General features: G+C 38.5%; 1 protein-coding gene across 2 annotated transcripts in view; it reads left to right on the top strand.

Annotated features, from left to right (window-relative positions):
- GRIN3A (glutamate ionotropic receptor NMDA type subunit 3A) overlaps positions 1-14,885 on the top strand; it is a 294,454-nt gene that overhangs the window by 160,515 nt on the left and 119,054 nt on the right. The window lies entirely within an intron of this gene.

Raw genomic sequence — 14,885 nt, 5'->3', positions numbered from 1 at the left:
TGTTATATTATTTAAATCCTTTTTGATCAGCTCATTAGCTGTTGTTATTTCCCGGAGATTCTTCTGAGGGGAATTCTTCCGCTTGGTCATTTTGGATAGTCCCTGGTGTGGTGAGGGCCTGCAGGGCACTTCCCCTGTGCTGTGGTGTATAACTGGAGTTGGTGGGCGGGGCCGCAGTCCGACCTGATGTAAAGACAGATTTTAATATGTGATAAGGAGACGTCTTGAGTCAGCATCAGTCAGCCAACAAATGCCATTAAACATTATTCTACGCCCTGAGATGTAGTGTCTGGATTCTCTAGAAACTTTCAGTTTCATGGTGAGTGAATGTTCAACAAACGCATCAACAAATAACATAATTTCCATCACTGACCAGTGCTCAAGAAGAAGAAGTTGTGTTCTACGAAGGTAGTGGATTTGATGGTGGGCAATACAGTGGGAAGGCTGCTAATGTTAAATAGAAAGCCTAGAAATTTGAGCCTGAATGTTGAGAAGGAATCAGCCATCTGGGGGAAGTGCTCTCACTTTGCATAAAAAAGGAGCAGCAAGAATTGTACTGTAATTTGGTTGTCCACTTTCCCCTCTCTCCATCCTCTATGCCATGTATAGCTGTGTCTCTGAATTCAAGTAAATAGAAACCTGATTACTTGCTTTTTTATGCTAAATGCTAAGATATTTTCAGTTGTGCATAGTAATAATAGGTATGTTATTTTAAGTTTCAAAATCCTGATAAAACTTCTGTCATCTTCCTTTATCTGTCCTCTTCTTTTCCTTAGTCTTCTTTATTTACTATCCTTTCCATTTACTTTGTTAGAGTACCATTCTCAGTTGGTCACATTCTCAGTTGATCACTGAGATTTCAGAGTCATTTCTGCAGTTCTGTTACGGTACTTCACTTTAAATAACAGATGAGTAACCGAACAATTGCCTCCATACTGATACCTTTGTATATTCAACTGTTTTAAATGCATCGGTGTTGAACATTTAAACAAAGTCAATCATGAATAATTTATAAAGTACAGTAAATATGTCCCTGCAACCATCTTTAGTGTAAAGAATATGAGTGACACACATTCAGTTTGCACATGTCATGATGCACTTGTATTTCTAAACAGTGCCTTGGGCACATAAGCACTTGAGCAATCCTGTCAATCCTATCAGCATTCAGGTGCCAGTTTTGTGATTGACATCAGAGGAAATTTGTGTCATCTGGAAGGATAAGATTTTATGGGAAGGCAGATCATAATTACTCTTGCCTCTAGAGAGAAACCCTATTAGTCAAATAGGAAGGAAAATGACTCATAGAAAATAGACCCACATCTCAGCTAAAGGTCAGGTATCTCTGTCTAAATCTAAACTACACATCAGTATTTATTCATTCAACCAACACATCTTCACTGTGAATGTCCTATTTTCTGGGCACTGTTGCTCAGGATTTTACTACAAGAGACAACATATCTAGCCCCCAAATAGTCCAGGGAAGGAGAGAGATGAGGAAAGGAATATTAACTATGCCATGTAATAAATGATTGGGGGGATGTACAGAGTGTGGGAGGGAAGCATATAAAAGTTAGACAAGTAATACCACTTGAGTGTGAGGCAAGTTAGCAATGTTTAACTGCAGGAAAGCTGGCTGTAAGTTTGTGAAGCCAAAAGAGAAGTAAAGAGTGTTCTGGGCAGAGAGAATGACCCACCCACGCATGTGGAGGCAACACAGCTGGAGCACTTGGTGGTTTCCAAGTTTTGGGGGATGGGCTTCCAAGATAAAAGGAAACTGATATGTTTAGACAATTGAATAAGCAGGACAAGATGACACCACTGTTGTGCTTCAGAGGAGATAAGCATGAGGGCTAGAACACATAGAGATGTCACTGTCTGCTCTGATAGATCCTGTGTAATCTGGGAAGGGAAGCAAGAGATAGGATATTAGAGCTCTCCAGGATCATCCAGGACACACACAGAAAGAGAAAATCATCAACATTGTGAATTTAGCATTTTGAGTGCTGGTCTATATTATAAAGCCACAGTTATCAATTCCCTTTTTTCTGGAAAAAATAAGGGCCTCTCATGGTCCCTGTTCTCTTTTTGGGTCTGTGCTACACATCTGACTTAGAAAACAATGATGGGCTTTGGAGGTTCTTCCCATTTTAAAGCCTAAAAGCTTTTGGTGTGGCATGCAAGAGTTTCAAAGAAAATAATGCCAATAGAGGCTAAAAAAATGTTAGTGGAATGACAATATAGGGACAGTAAATAGTTCCAGAAAGACACAATTCCAGGGCTCATATAGTAAATCAGTTGGAAACCCAGAAAATTAATTGCATTTGATTTGATTCTTTATAGCACTAAATATATTAGTAATTAATGTTTCTGTGCTCTCAAGATACGATGTGATTATATATGTTTGTCACAGTGGGGAAGAAAAATTATTGAATTCATAAATCAGTGCACTCTTTATACCTCTCTTATAAAGGGCAGTTATTTGTGGGTTGAGGACTACAGAGAGAAATTAGAGTGTGAAAGTTTGGACTGAGCCTAAATGTTTCCTTTAAAATTCAAGAATAAAATTAAACACAAGCAGGTATTCATAAATATTAAAATGTAGTCATATTCATTTAAGATCACAAAGAAGACAGACCACCTCAATTAAACAAACTAGTAACACTCCTAATTTGAGAAATGCCTTTAACTCATTCTTACCTCTTAATTCATGGCATTCTTAACTGTACAGGAGTTTGGGTCAGGTAAACTTTAGGTCCTTTCTAAACAAGATGATAAAATCATAAGTACACTAATTGGCTTTTGGTAGTTCATTCAAACTTAATAGTCCTGTCCTATCTGATTATTAATGGGCTTGAATGAATACTGACAATAATTTGACGAGTGAGTTCACAAAGGGACAGAGGCAATCCAAATCTTAAATTTGATAACTAACCAACTAGGTCTTTTTTCATTTCGTAATCATCGACTATGCTCACATGGACCATCCTAAAAGAACATAGACCCATTCATTCAGGATTCATTGACCTGGACCTGAGGTCACCAGAACTGCTTAAAGAGCCCCTGAATTTGATCACTAATTCATAAGAAGGTACTGCCTCTGTGACTAGGGACTTTATGAACTAAAATCAATATTCCCAATGCCTTCTTACTTTGAACCAGGATTTGAAAGGTATGAAGAATTAATTATGCTAATGTGTGCCTAGCAATGCAAGTGAAATAAAATGTCATTGCAGCAAAGCTTAATCATAATTAGTGGATCACAGGTTTTGAAATAAGGTACTAAAATGGGAACACTAAGATACTGCTTCATGGCCTGCTAATACTCTTTATAGTGTTAAACCGATCAGAGTCTGGTAGCAGCAATGAATGTGAGGCTGTACAAATTTTTTAAATTTCCATATGAAATGAGAAGCTGTTGTGTGCAAGTAAACATTTTATAATTATGAAATTAATCCAGGATGCTAAACCAGTATATATAAAAGCCATATTACATCACAATTAGCTGAACCATAGTTTAAATGTGTAAAACATATACTTGTATCAGTTAAAAAAAAAAAAAAGACTGGCTGAAGGAACTGAGAAAAAAAGCTTATGCCAACTGTGGTGTCAGTCCTGGAGGGTATTTAAAAATAGAAATAATCAACATTTAGCTGAGTTTTCATTCTTACTGTAATGAAGCAAATTAGCATGTGACATAAGCCATCTCTTAATAATAGTTTCAAGCTGCATTGACATAGAGTAATCAAATTTCCATAGGAAATTTAACTTGCATGCTAGACAGTTTAATTATCTGGTGCACATTTCAATAGTTCCCATTATAAGAAAATATGCCAGAGTTTGTCACTGAGAGTGTCTATAACAATAGTTTGAACACTTCAATAAATTTTAATTATCTTATAAATCATCTGCCTGCTGATACATATAAATGTGTACATTCATTCAAATATTACTTAATTTGACCAAAACTGGGTGGTGAAACAGTAACTAAAGTTAGTCTTAAATTAACATCTTTATTCCATAAGTTCTTAAAGTATAACAAATAATCTTGTCATTTTATAATATGAACTTTAAAAAGTTGGCATAGAATATGACAATTAAATCTAGCTTTAATATCCTATTCCAGAGATCACACAGAATTACTCAAAGCTCAGTCTCTGGAAGGCTTCCCACTTCCTGTTATGGTAAATATGTAATATTAATGTCTGTATAGTCGAAGACATGAAAACAAACCAACAAAAAATATTCTACTCCAGAAATGCTTCCTTTACCTCTCTCTAGGTTATAAGATCCTGCCACCTCCTACTGTCTAGGAAACAGATATGCGAACACATCGTGTCTTCTATTTTCATAGTGCTCCATAAAAGCACCTTCACATACATAACATCATGAGGCCCCCGCTGCCCTGAAGTAGTTGGTTGACTGTTAGTCTCTTGTTACACTTGAAGAAATGGAAACCACAATCCCCAGCACAGTCTTGATCTCAAAACAGTCCACAGCCTCTTCAATGCTGCTAAAGCTGATCCATTTTGCTTATAGGATGGTATTGATATATTTTATATTCTTATTTTAGATAAAATTGTGACATGAGAGCTATCCTCTTTTTCTCTGTCAAAGTATCTGAAAGGGGGCTGCAAGAAGTTGATGAAGACGGGCACACCGACACAGTGAAAAGGGATAATAGATAGCCTTACACTGTGGCAGGAAAGAGAGAAAATACACTTTCTGAAAAGACTCAAGAGTTCCTGCATTGCCGTAAGCTCAGCTCCTGTGGTTCAGTCAACATGGACACCCACTGATGCCATAGCCCCCAAACACATCATGGTCCTGTAGCCTGGTACAATGACTAGTGCTGACATCAGAATGTGTGAGTCATCAAGGAAGGATTAACTACACCAGCTCAAGGAAGTGTGCTAATTTTATTCACAATGCTAATAATAATAATAATAATAATTAATAATAATAAGGCTGATATTTACCAGATATTTCCTACACATTAGGCTTGTGGTAAAGCCTCCCTAATCATCATGTTCTGTGTCATTCTAGCCTCCCTCCTCTTCTCTTCCCATTCATCCATGGTCCCTTGACTCCATCTATAGACTTGGTCTTTCCCCAGTGTCCAGGCCTTGTCCAAAATGCAGGCAAGAAAGCCGTGATGATATTTGCCTCACAATTTAAAACTCAAAAACCAAGTCACCATTCTTCTTAGTCTGGCTTAAACTTTGGGACCTATTTCTCATCTCATCTCCTGCTTTGTTTCAAACTATCAGTTTGTGTCCTGGTGGTGATGATAGTACCTGGTAGACTTTAAAGTTCATGAAAGAAAAGACAATATTGGTCTTATTCAGCACTGTAGTCTCAATAGTCAGCACCCAATTACTGGCATGAAATAGGTATTCAAGGGGCGCCTGGGTGGCGCAGTCGGTTAAGCGTCCGACTTCAGCCAGGTCACGATCTCGCGGTCTGTGAGTTCGAGCCCCGCGTCAGGCTCTGGGCTGATGGCTCAGAGCCTGGAGCCTGTTTCCGATTCTGTGTCTCCCTCTCTCTCTGCCCCTCCCCCGTTCATGCTCTGTCTCTCTCTGTCCCAAAAATAAATAAACGTTGAAATAGGTATTCAATTGTTTGTTAAGTAAACCAAATTTACCACCAGTCTAGCTGGCCCTTATACTTAGATTCTCTTAATGTAATGTTCCTAATGCTGCAGCAGCAGCATTATTATAAACTATCACTTATTATTTACTGTGTGCTGAGGCTTTATATATATTATGTTATTTAATCCTCACGAACTTTTCAAGGTAGGTATTATCATTTTAATCACACAGAAAGGAAAATGAAGCTCCATGAGGCTAATTGATTTTCGCAAAGTCTGTCACACACAAATGGTAAGTGAACCACAGTTCAAAGATCTGAGTTACGCCAAATAGAGCCACCATGTTCTCCTCTGGACTCTCCTGGGAATTGCAGTGACCTTCTGAACCCCAGACCAAGGCTTTGGACCTTGTTGCTTGCTGATAGTCTTTCCTGATGTCAGATGCCCACATTTCCAATGTCTACCTGTCCTTGGTTCACCCTTTCCTGCGTTGGGACATTCCTGAGCACCATATGACTATGTATCTTCCGTAGCCACATCCTTTTGATTGAAGCCCTCCCTTCCCCAAGTATACCAAGTGACAGTTTTAAGCACCAGAGGTTGCACCTGGGGAGGGTAAACTTACACGAGCAGTCCAGGAGAGCAGGGCTCAGAGAGTGAGTGGGAGCCAAAGGCTTTCAAGATTACAAAGGGTCAGGTGAGAGAAACAAATTACAATCATCTAGGACAAAAGGCATAAATGGGGTGGAACCTGGATGAACAAATTGGGTATCCATAATTAAATGGAACTAGAATGAGAAAAACATGTGTGATCAAAAGCCCAGTGTAGGAAATTTGAGTGGCCACCACAAACCAACCTGCTATGCCCCTGACTTCCGTTTTTGGAAAACGGTGTGGGATGAAGAAGGATTGAATTGGTTCAAAGGGTATAACATGCATACTTCCAGTGTTTCTTCTGCTTGAAGACATATATCACTCTGTCAGTGGCCTGGCACATGATAGGCTTTCAATGTGTATTGTTGGATGAATAAATCAGCCAGTTGTTTTTGAAGACAATGTTACACATACCAACACTTCCTCCTACGACCAAGTCAGCCTACCAGTGTCATCTCTATTCCAGGAGGTGAATTCTAGTCTTCCCCATACTGCTGCAGTGAAATAGACCGCACCTAGCCTGATGGGCAATAAATATTATGCCAACTGCACCATACATCCAAAATCCTGCTTTCTGAAGCATTCATTGTATTTTACTACTTTGTTATATATTGTTTTATATGTCACTCACAAATCCTGAGGGATGTGTTCCAAGATCATTACTGACATCCCCATACATGATAGTTGACCACCATTATAGATTATAGTTTCAACCATGAAATTCAGTAGACTCTAAATGAAAAATTTGTTAGGCTTTCCAAACTTTTCTTATTCTACCAAACACAAAACTGATGTCACTAATTATATAACTAGCTTGTTAAATTTCTGTTAATGAAGAAATACAAGTTTTGTCATCTCACAAGAGTTGCTACAAATGGAAGAATGAATGAAGAAAACTGCTAGGAAGCCATGTGTGTGCGGGACAGCAGGCCAGCACCCCCACTGGCCTCCAAGTGCCTGCCACACAGGATACGTCATTCTAACCCATGCCATGACACATCTTAAAAGTGACTTGATTCCTTGAGCCTTTAGGATTACTTGCAAACAAACAGAACTATAAATATTAGATCCATAAATGTCAGTGCTCTTCTTCATATGATATTCTTCTCAAGTGGAAGAAGCAGTATAGAAAAGCCAAAAGCACAGGCTTTCCCATCCTACAAAGTTGGGTTTTGGATCCAGGTTTCTGTTTCTTAGTAACTGCACAACCTTGGAAAAATTACTCTTTCTGAGCCTCATTGTTGTAGTTTATTTAAAAAGGCTAATCATCGTATTCACCTCATGAGGCCGTTGTGAGGATAAAATGAGATAATCTGCATACAGCACTATGGCCATTGGTAGAGATTAGCTCTTCATTTGTATTATTAGATTACAATTTCTGGGCAGGAACTATGCCTTTTGTTTGCCTGAATCCCTAATGCAACAGTAAAAAAAACAGTTAATTTATTTAAAAGCCTGGGCTTCTAAAGGAATAAGCTTTAATTTTCAGAAAAAAAAAAAAACCCTTCTGTATAATATAGGTCAAATGAGGTGTGAGATAATGAGAAACCACAAACCTCCAGCAGCCTCTTTGGCTGCAGAGAAACGAGAGCAGAGGAGAACGCCAGTTCTGAGCCCCTTGAACACTTTCAGTCATCAACAGACTTACGAAAGGAAGGGAATTTCATCTCTGTTAAAAGTAGTCGAAGTATTATGCTCATTTGAGATTTCCGAGCTTTGGCCTAGAAGGCAAAACTAAATGGTTTGCTTGCCCAGGAAAGAGCTGAGAGAATTTCACCCTTTCTTCACTCTCAAAGCAAACCTGGCTTCGTTTCCTCTTTTCTTCTGTCAGGGAACGTCTCAAAGCAGCTGGCAAGCTCTTTACTGCAGCCAATGCTGTTTTTGAAACTTTTACTGATCCAGAAAATAGCTGAATCTGTGCTCTCGGGAAGAACAAAGATTGATGGGGGATTTCCAGCAGTTGGTGCCAAAAATTCCTTAACCTGTAGAAGTGATACTAGAACCAGTACCAAAGAAAGAAGGGTTGGGGGGAGGGGGGGAGGCCGGTACTCTGCTGTGAACATAATGTCTCCCAAATAAATAGCCTCCTCCAGCCTGAGACAGAGCTGCTGTTTTCCCGCTAGCGAGTTAGTGTAATTGGTGTTTGCAAAAGATACCTATTGCAGGGGCTGTTGTGTAAGTAGATGAAAGGGAAAAGAACAATAGCAAAGACAAAAATTACATTGCAGTCACTTTAAAAAAAAGCACGTCCATCACAATGACTTCACTCTAAGCAAATTGCAACAGCTCTCACTTACTAGGCCCTTGCTCTGTGCCAGGCACTTTGCATGCATTATCACCTTCTCACATTTAATTCTCCCAATGAATCTGTAAGGGAAGAGGTAAAATGATCTTCGTTTTAGAGATGAGGAATTTATGACTCAGAAACACTAAGTGACTTGCAGAAGGCCACTTGGCTCATAAATGATGGAGCCGGAATTTAAGAGTAGTTTGGTTTTTTTTTAACCGTACTTTTGTTTTGTTTTGTTTTTTTTTAATTTCCTTAAGTAATCTCTATACCCAGCATGGGGCTTGAACTCACAACCCTGAGATCAAGAGGTGCATGCTCTATCAACTGAGCCAGCCAGGCAGCCCAAAAGTAGTTTACCAGGATTACTAAACCCTAACTGTTATACTTATTGCCTCAGAAAAGGAGAGAAAAGCTCAGTTGACTGAAGAAGGCAGTAGCCAAGCCAGCAAGGAGTGTTTAATGATGAAGTTTTGGGGTGATGGTCGGGTGGTCCAGAGCCAACTACCAAGAAAGAATTCTTGAAGACGTCTTTGGTGCAAAAAGGTGATTTTATTAAAGCATGGGGACAGGACGCATGGGCAGGAGGAACTGCACTGGGTCCAAATGGGTAACTCATTATATGCCCTCAGGTTGAGAGGGGGTCAGGGATGGAGTAAGTCTCTAAGGAATTTTGGAAGCGAGGTTTCCAGGACCTTGAGGGGCTAGCTGTTGCTAGGGGAAATGCCATTTATTACCATTTAATAAAACCTCAGTCATGAGACCCTTTAAATGTATATCAGAGAGCTATAAACTTGGAGTATGATTGCCAGCATATGTCTTGGGGCAGTTGAGATAAAGGAAGTAGACTTACAGGATTCTGGAGGTTGGGATACTGTTAAGCTAAGGTACTCTTTTGCCCCTAGCAAAGTGTCATCATCTAGGCAGCTGAGCTCCTAGAGAGAGGTCACTCTGCCAGTTTCAAGGACTTGTCAATGGGCTGTAGGCAGTAAGGGAATTTAATTTTTCATTTGCCTTAGTTACCCACATTACCATGGCAAGCACTGTTAAACCCCTTTCCCTTGTTCTCTAGTATCTGGGAGTGTCCAAGGACACACATAGATCCCACTTGGGGTGGGGGTGGGATGCTAGCTTGTGCTTTTTTTGCCCCTCAGCCTGCCTCATGCTCCCTCATCATGTAGGACTTAAGGGAAAATATTGCAGACACTACCAAACAGGAGAGTAAAGAATCAGAGGGAACACAGAAGCTTGTGATGGCTCCAACCATTTATCTGGGACTAGAGAGATAGTACCTAGTCGAAGGAGAACGGATGGTCAAAATGAGGCCACAATTTTAGTTAAATGTCTGTGTTTTTATAAATCATTATATATGTTTACCTATATATAGTGATTATTCATTTTATATACATTCCTTATTTTTGCTAAATTCCCAATTGCAGAGTGCTTGTATAGTATAGATACTTGCGTCCACCTACCCTATGAATCATGATTAGTACACTTTTCTTCGGACCCTCTTCCCCCTTTCCCACTCTTGCCACTCCCTCCTAGTTTCATTTACAGTAATTTTGATGATTTATAACTAGTGTTTATTTGTCTACATACCTATGTATAGTCTATCCCTCATCCCCTACGCAGACAATGGGAAATTTCTTGCAGGGGCATGGCTCACAGTAGAAGCTTAAAACTGTTTTCCTTGATTGAATGAGTGCTCAGTTGAGGATTCTATTTCCTGATGGATCAGTAAATGTTCTTCATATTTTGTAACCATTAACTCTTTGTCTATTCAGATTTGTTGCACATATTCTCTTATTTCTTATGTTCCCTTTGGGTTTTTTGTTTGTTTATGATAGGTATTTAATACTAGAAATAAGATATATTGTAATGTTCAGTTTACTGTATATTTTCATCATTATGATTTCTGAAACCTATGTACCAATTAGGTCTATCTTTTAATGATTTCTCATTGTACTTTTAAATGGTCTGGAGTTGATTTTTAATATATGGTGGAATTAGGAATTTAAATGAAAGTATTTCCAGTAGTGCTCTATTTTCTCAACTCCTAATCTCATATATATTTCTTACATATTCCTTTATGATTTGCAATCTATAATATACTAATACAGTCTATTAAATTAATGTAGTTCTTTACATACATCAACACATCTGTTCTACTTATTTACCTGTTAATCCTTTTGTTTGTACTTCCTTGTTTTAATTATTGTTTTATAAAAATTGTACTTTCTGGTGTATTCCAGTATCTTTTAAGGCAAGACTGCTCTATCATTTTTCTGTTCCCAAATTTTCTTACCATTCTTGCCTGATTTTACTTTCTGTGGAATTTTAATATTTTACTTATTTTACTATTTACTATTTAATGACTTTAATATTTAAATCGAGTCTGATCATAGCCAGTGAAGCAATCTTTCCTTACACCATTGAATGATTCCTGGACATTCTTGCAGTCCTCTGACACAGGCAACTGCATTGCCATCTTGGCAAATCCTCTCTCCCTCCAGCTCTGCACTTGACTTGTTGAGATTTCATTCCATGAGTGCATTTCAACATGACCATTTTTGCCTTATACTTTTGGGAATTTAAGCCTCCAAAATAATGTAGAAACAGATTATGATGGGAATAAAATTTTAAAAATCAATGGAGCGAAGTGGCATGTCATCGTAGGTAGAAATAAAGATTCAATTCAACATGTAGGAAAATTATATTTGAAAGCCCCTTAAATTATCTGTTTAGTTTGGCATATAGGGTTTTGTGTACACAACTATGGGCAATAACATACATATATTACAATGTGTAATGATATCTATAATGTATATAATAAAGAGTACACTCATTTAGGGGAGTCAGAATTATCAGTACTATTTAACATATTTTCTCTCTTCTTACCTTCCCCTATTGAGTCTCTATTTTAAAAATTTATATAAATTAAATGCACTTAAGAGGCTGCTTCACTCAGTCTGCATGGTTGAGAGATGCTTCCTAATTCTTAGGCTGTTTTGTTATTGAACCTCCGATTTAGGAGGTAAGCAATGCACAAATTATTTTTTTTTTAAAGTATATCTTCTTGGGGCGCCTGGGTGGCTCATTTGGTTGGGTGACCAGCTTCGGCTCAGGTCATGATCTCATGGTTTGTGAGTTCAAGCCCCGTGTCGGGCTCTGTGCTGACAGCTCAGAGCCTGGAGCCTGCTTCAGATTCTGTGTCTCCCCCTCTCTCTACCCCTCCCCTGCTCACGCTCTGTGTCTCTCTGTCTCTCAATAATAAATAAACATTACAAAAATAAATAAAATCATTAAAAAAGTGTATCTTCTTTCAGGTCATGGGTTTGCTCTTTTGCAAACAGCAAACTATAGGTAAGACATAGACTTTGATTCTCAATTTGGTTTGATGAGTCTTTTTTATATTTTGTCCAGGATTTTGATGGAAGTTTTACGATTAGGCTTGAATTTTAGTGTCCTAAGTTTTCATATCTGTGTGTGTGTGTGTATGTGTGTGCACACGCGCACTTGCATGCACCTGTGCTTTTATTATTATTTGGAGAGAAATTGGGAGATGCTGCATCTGAGGTGGCTAGATAAAGATAATATCACAAGATGTTTCCACACTATTATTTCATAAATATTTGTTTGAAGCATGGTGTTCCTCAAGTCTGTTAAAAGATTAACTTCAACAACTGGAATTTCTTAATAGAATTGTTTGTAGAGATGAGTGTGATTATATGGATTTATAATCATCCAAGGTGGGGCGGGGAGGTTGTCCTTCATTTTATTACCATGTCCTTCTCATGCCAAATGCATTTGTTTGTGTCTGGTGCTAAATGCTCAATATGATTAGCTAATTTCACTTCCATCCCTGCCTCCATTAAAGCTTGCTCCTTAGCCTACCAATGTAATGAATCCCTCCTGAGGAAGTGTATGGATGGGACTTTGTTCCAACTAGGGGCAATATTAGTTCTTGAAGTTCTGCTAGAAATGGCCTTTTTCTTAGTCTTTCAGTGCAGAGATTATGACAAAGTCTAGGACTTGAGGTGAGCAAAAGAAAACCACGGTTGACAAATACTATCTCTGATTAACTAAGAGCCATGTGATAAGAGATGGCTGCGATTTGTTCCTTATCCTAAAGAAGCTTCCAGTCTAGTGTGGGAGATAAACAGTTAATCAAATAACTATGTTATGGTGTGAAGAGTTCTGTATTAGAAGGATGACCAAAATTAGACCATTACACAGGCATGAGATGATTACTTCTGCTTGGTCAGGAGTTAGAGGAACAATCAAATGAACAAAATCTCAATTCACCATTACAGGAAATCAACATGCCAAAATATTGTGGGAAAAAAAAAAAAAGATCAGCAGTTTTGTCGACTATACTTCAATTTTTAATTTTTTTTAAATACAAAAAAAATTTGAAGTTTAGCAGCAGCAGAAACAGTAGTAAATGCTACATGAACTAGTTTCTGGAAATCTGCATGGAAGAGCTGAGTTTTGAAGGATGAATATGAATACAGACGAAAACATCCTGGAGATGTTGAAAGATCAGCATACCCAATTTGTGTAGGTGTGAAAATGCCTACTCTGATACAAGAAAAATAAATTGTCCACTATGACTCATCTTGGTGTGCATGTTTGGAGTGTTGAAGGTGAAGTTAAAGACTAGGATTGGGCTCCTAAGCCATACTACTGATTTTGAAATTTGTTCTCTGGGTGACTCAGAGGTTATGGTGCAGAAGAATGATATGGTCATATTTATGTTTTAGAAAGAAAGCTGGCAACAGAGTAGGGAGCCAATGCCAAGAAGATAGTTGGGAAGAATTTGTTCCTGCCAGCTAAATGTAGAGTTTGCCTTCCATTCCTCTTTGCTTCTGGAAGAGGGTTAAAATGGAGGAGGAAATAGGAAGAAAACCAGAAGAAGACAAGAAAAACTCTCTGGAGGAATTTATTTTAAATTTTTTTTTCAACGTTTATTTATTTTTGGGACAGAGAGAGACAGAGCATGAACGGGGGAGGGGCAGAGAGAGAGGGAGACACAGAATCGGAAACAGGCTCCAGGCTCTGAGCCATCAGCCCAGAGCCTGACGCGGGGCTCGAACTCACGGACCCCGAGATCGTGACCTGGCTGAAGTCGGACACTTAACCGACTGCGCCACCCAGGCGCCCCTGGAGGAATTTATTTTAATCAGTAGTAGGAGTGAGGAATCTTCCATTGTTCTCATCTCAAGATCTTGTATGGCATCTCAAGCCTGGAAACCTGGAGCTACCTACTGGATATTGTCTCCCGGTTTCTAACACCTCTCCCTTTTTTGCCTGGCACATCTGATTTTGTCACTAAATTTTAATTTAAAAAAAAAAAAGCAACACGTTTTCTCATGCCCTTCTTACCATTACCAACACTGGCTTCCAGTTTAAACACTTAGCAGCTAACCAAGATCCTGAGGGGCTTATTTTCTCTCTCACTGTTGAGTGTTGCTCATAGATGATCCTCTAAAAGTTCTGCTTTTATCATTACAAACCCTGCTTAAAAGCTTAATTTGAAGGACAGAAGTTAAATTCGTAGACTAAATTTTAAAATTTCATCCTACCTACCAGCATGATTGTTCTCATTTAGAGCCTTTGGCCATAGTATTCCTCCCATAGTCCACTCCTTAGTCCACTCATATCAAAATTCTTTCGGTCCCTCATAGAATTAAAACTTCAGCTCAAATTCTATTTCTCGTGACATGTTTTTTAGGTGGGTAAGGGGAGGCCATACATCCCTTTTGTTCAGCGTTTGATGCTTTATTGAGAAAGCCCTCCTCATTTCTCTACATATATTATTTGCCTGAATCTGTGCCAAGTTCTCAGAAATAGTCCAGTAGTCTAATAGTTTCCAGTGGGAATGTGTTGAGTTCAATTCAGCCAATATTTACTGCGTACCTAATATGTGTAAGGTATTGTGCTAAACATTCTCAGGATGCCAATGTTGAAGGATAAGTAAGTCAAATGTCTGCTCTCAGGAAGAACAATTAAATTTATTCAGTGGAGAGCTATTTCCACTTCACCTGTAATATTAATTTGTGACTTTTCAAATAAGATACTCTTCCTTCATTGATGTGGTGAGTTTCATAAGTAAGTGAAATCATGATGGAAGTTGCATAAATGTGTTTAAATGGCACACATTTCACATTTCACAGCAAAAGTGCAGTCTCAGTAGACACAAATGTAATCAAGCCTTCAGTACAACTATCCAATGTATATATGGCTAATTATACCAAATGTCTTAATCCATCCGGGCTGCTATAACAAAATACCACAGAGTGGGTGGCTTGTAAGCAACAGAAATTGATTTCTTACAGTTCTAGAGATTGGAAG

The sequence above is a fragment of the Lynx rufus genome, unplaced genomic scaffold, assembly GCF_022079265.1.
Source record: "Lynx rufus isolate CCGP_SWC_20201006 ecotype Redwood Valley unplaced genomic scaffold, mLynRuf1.p SCAF_10, whole genome shotgun sequence".
Lineage (NCBI taxonomy): Eukaryota > Metazoa > Chordata > Mammalia > Carnivora > Felidae > Lynx > Lynx rufus.
The sequence above is the reverse complement of the archived record's forward strand: the minus strand, read 5'-3'. Positions and strand labels throughout refer to the sequence as shown.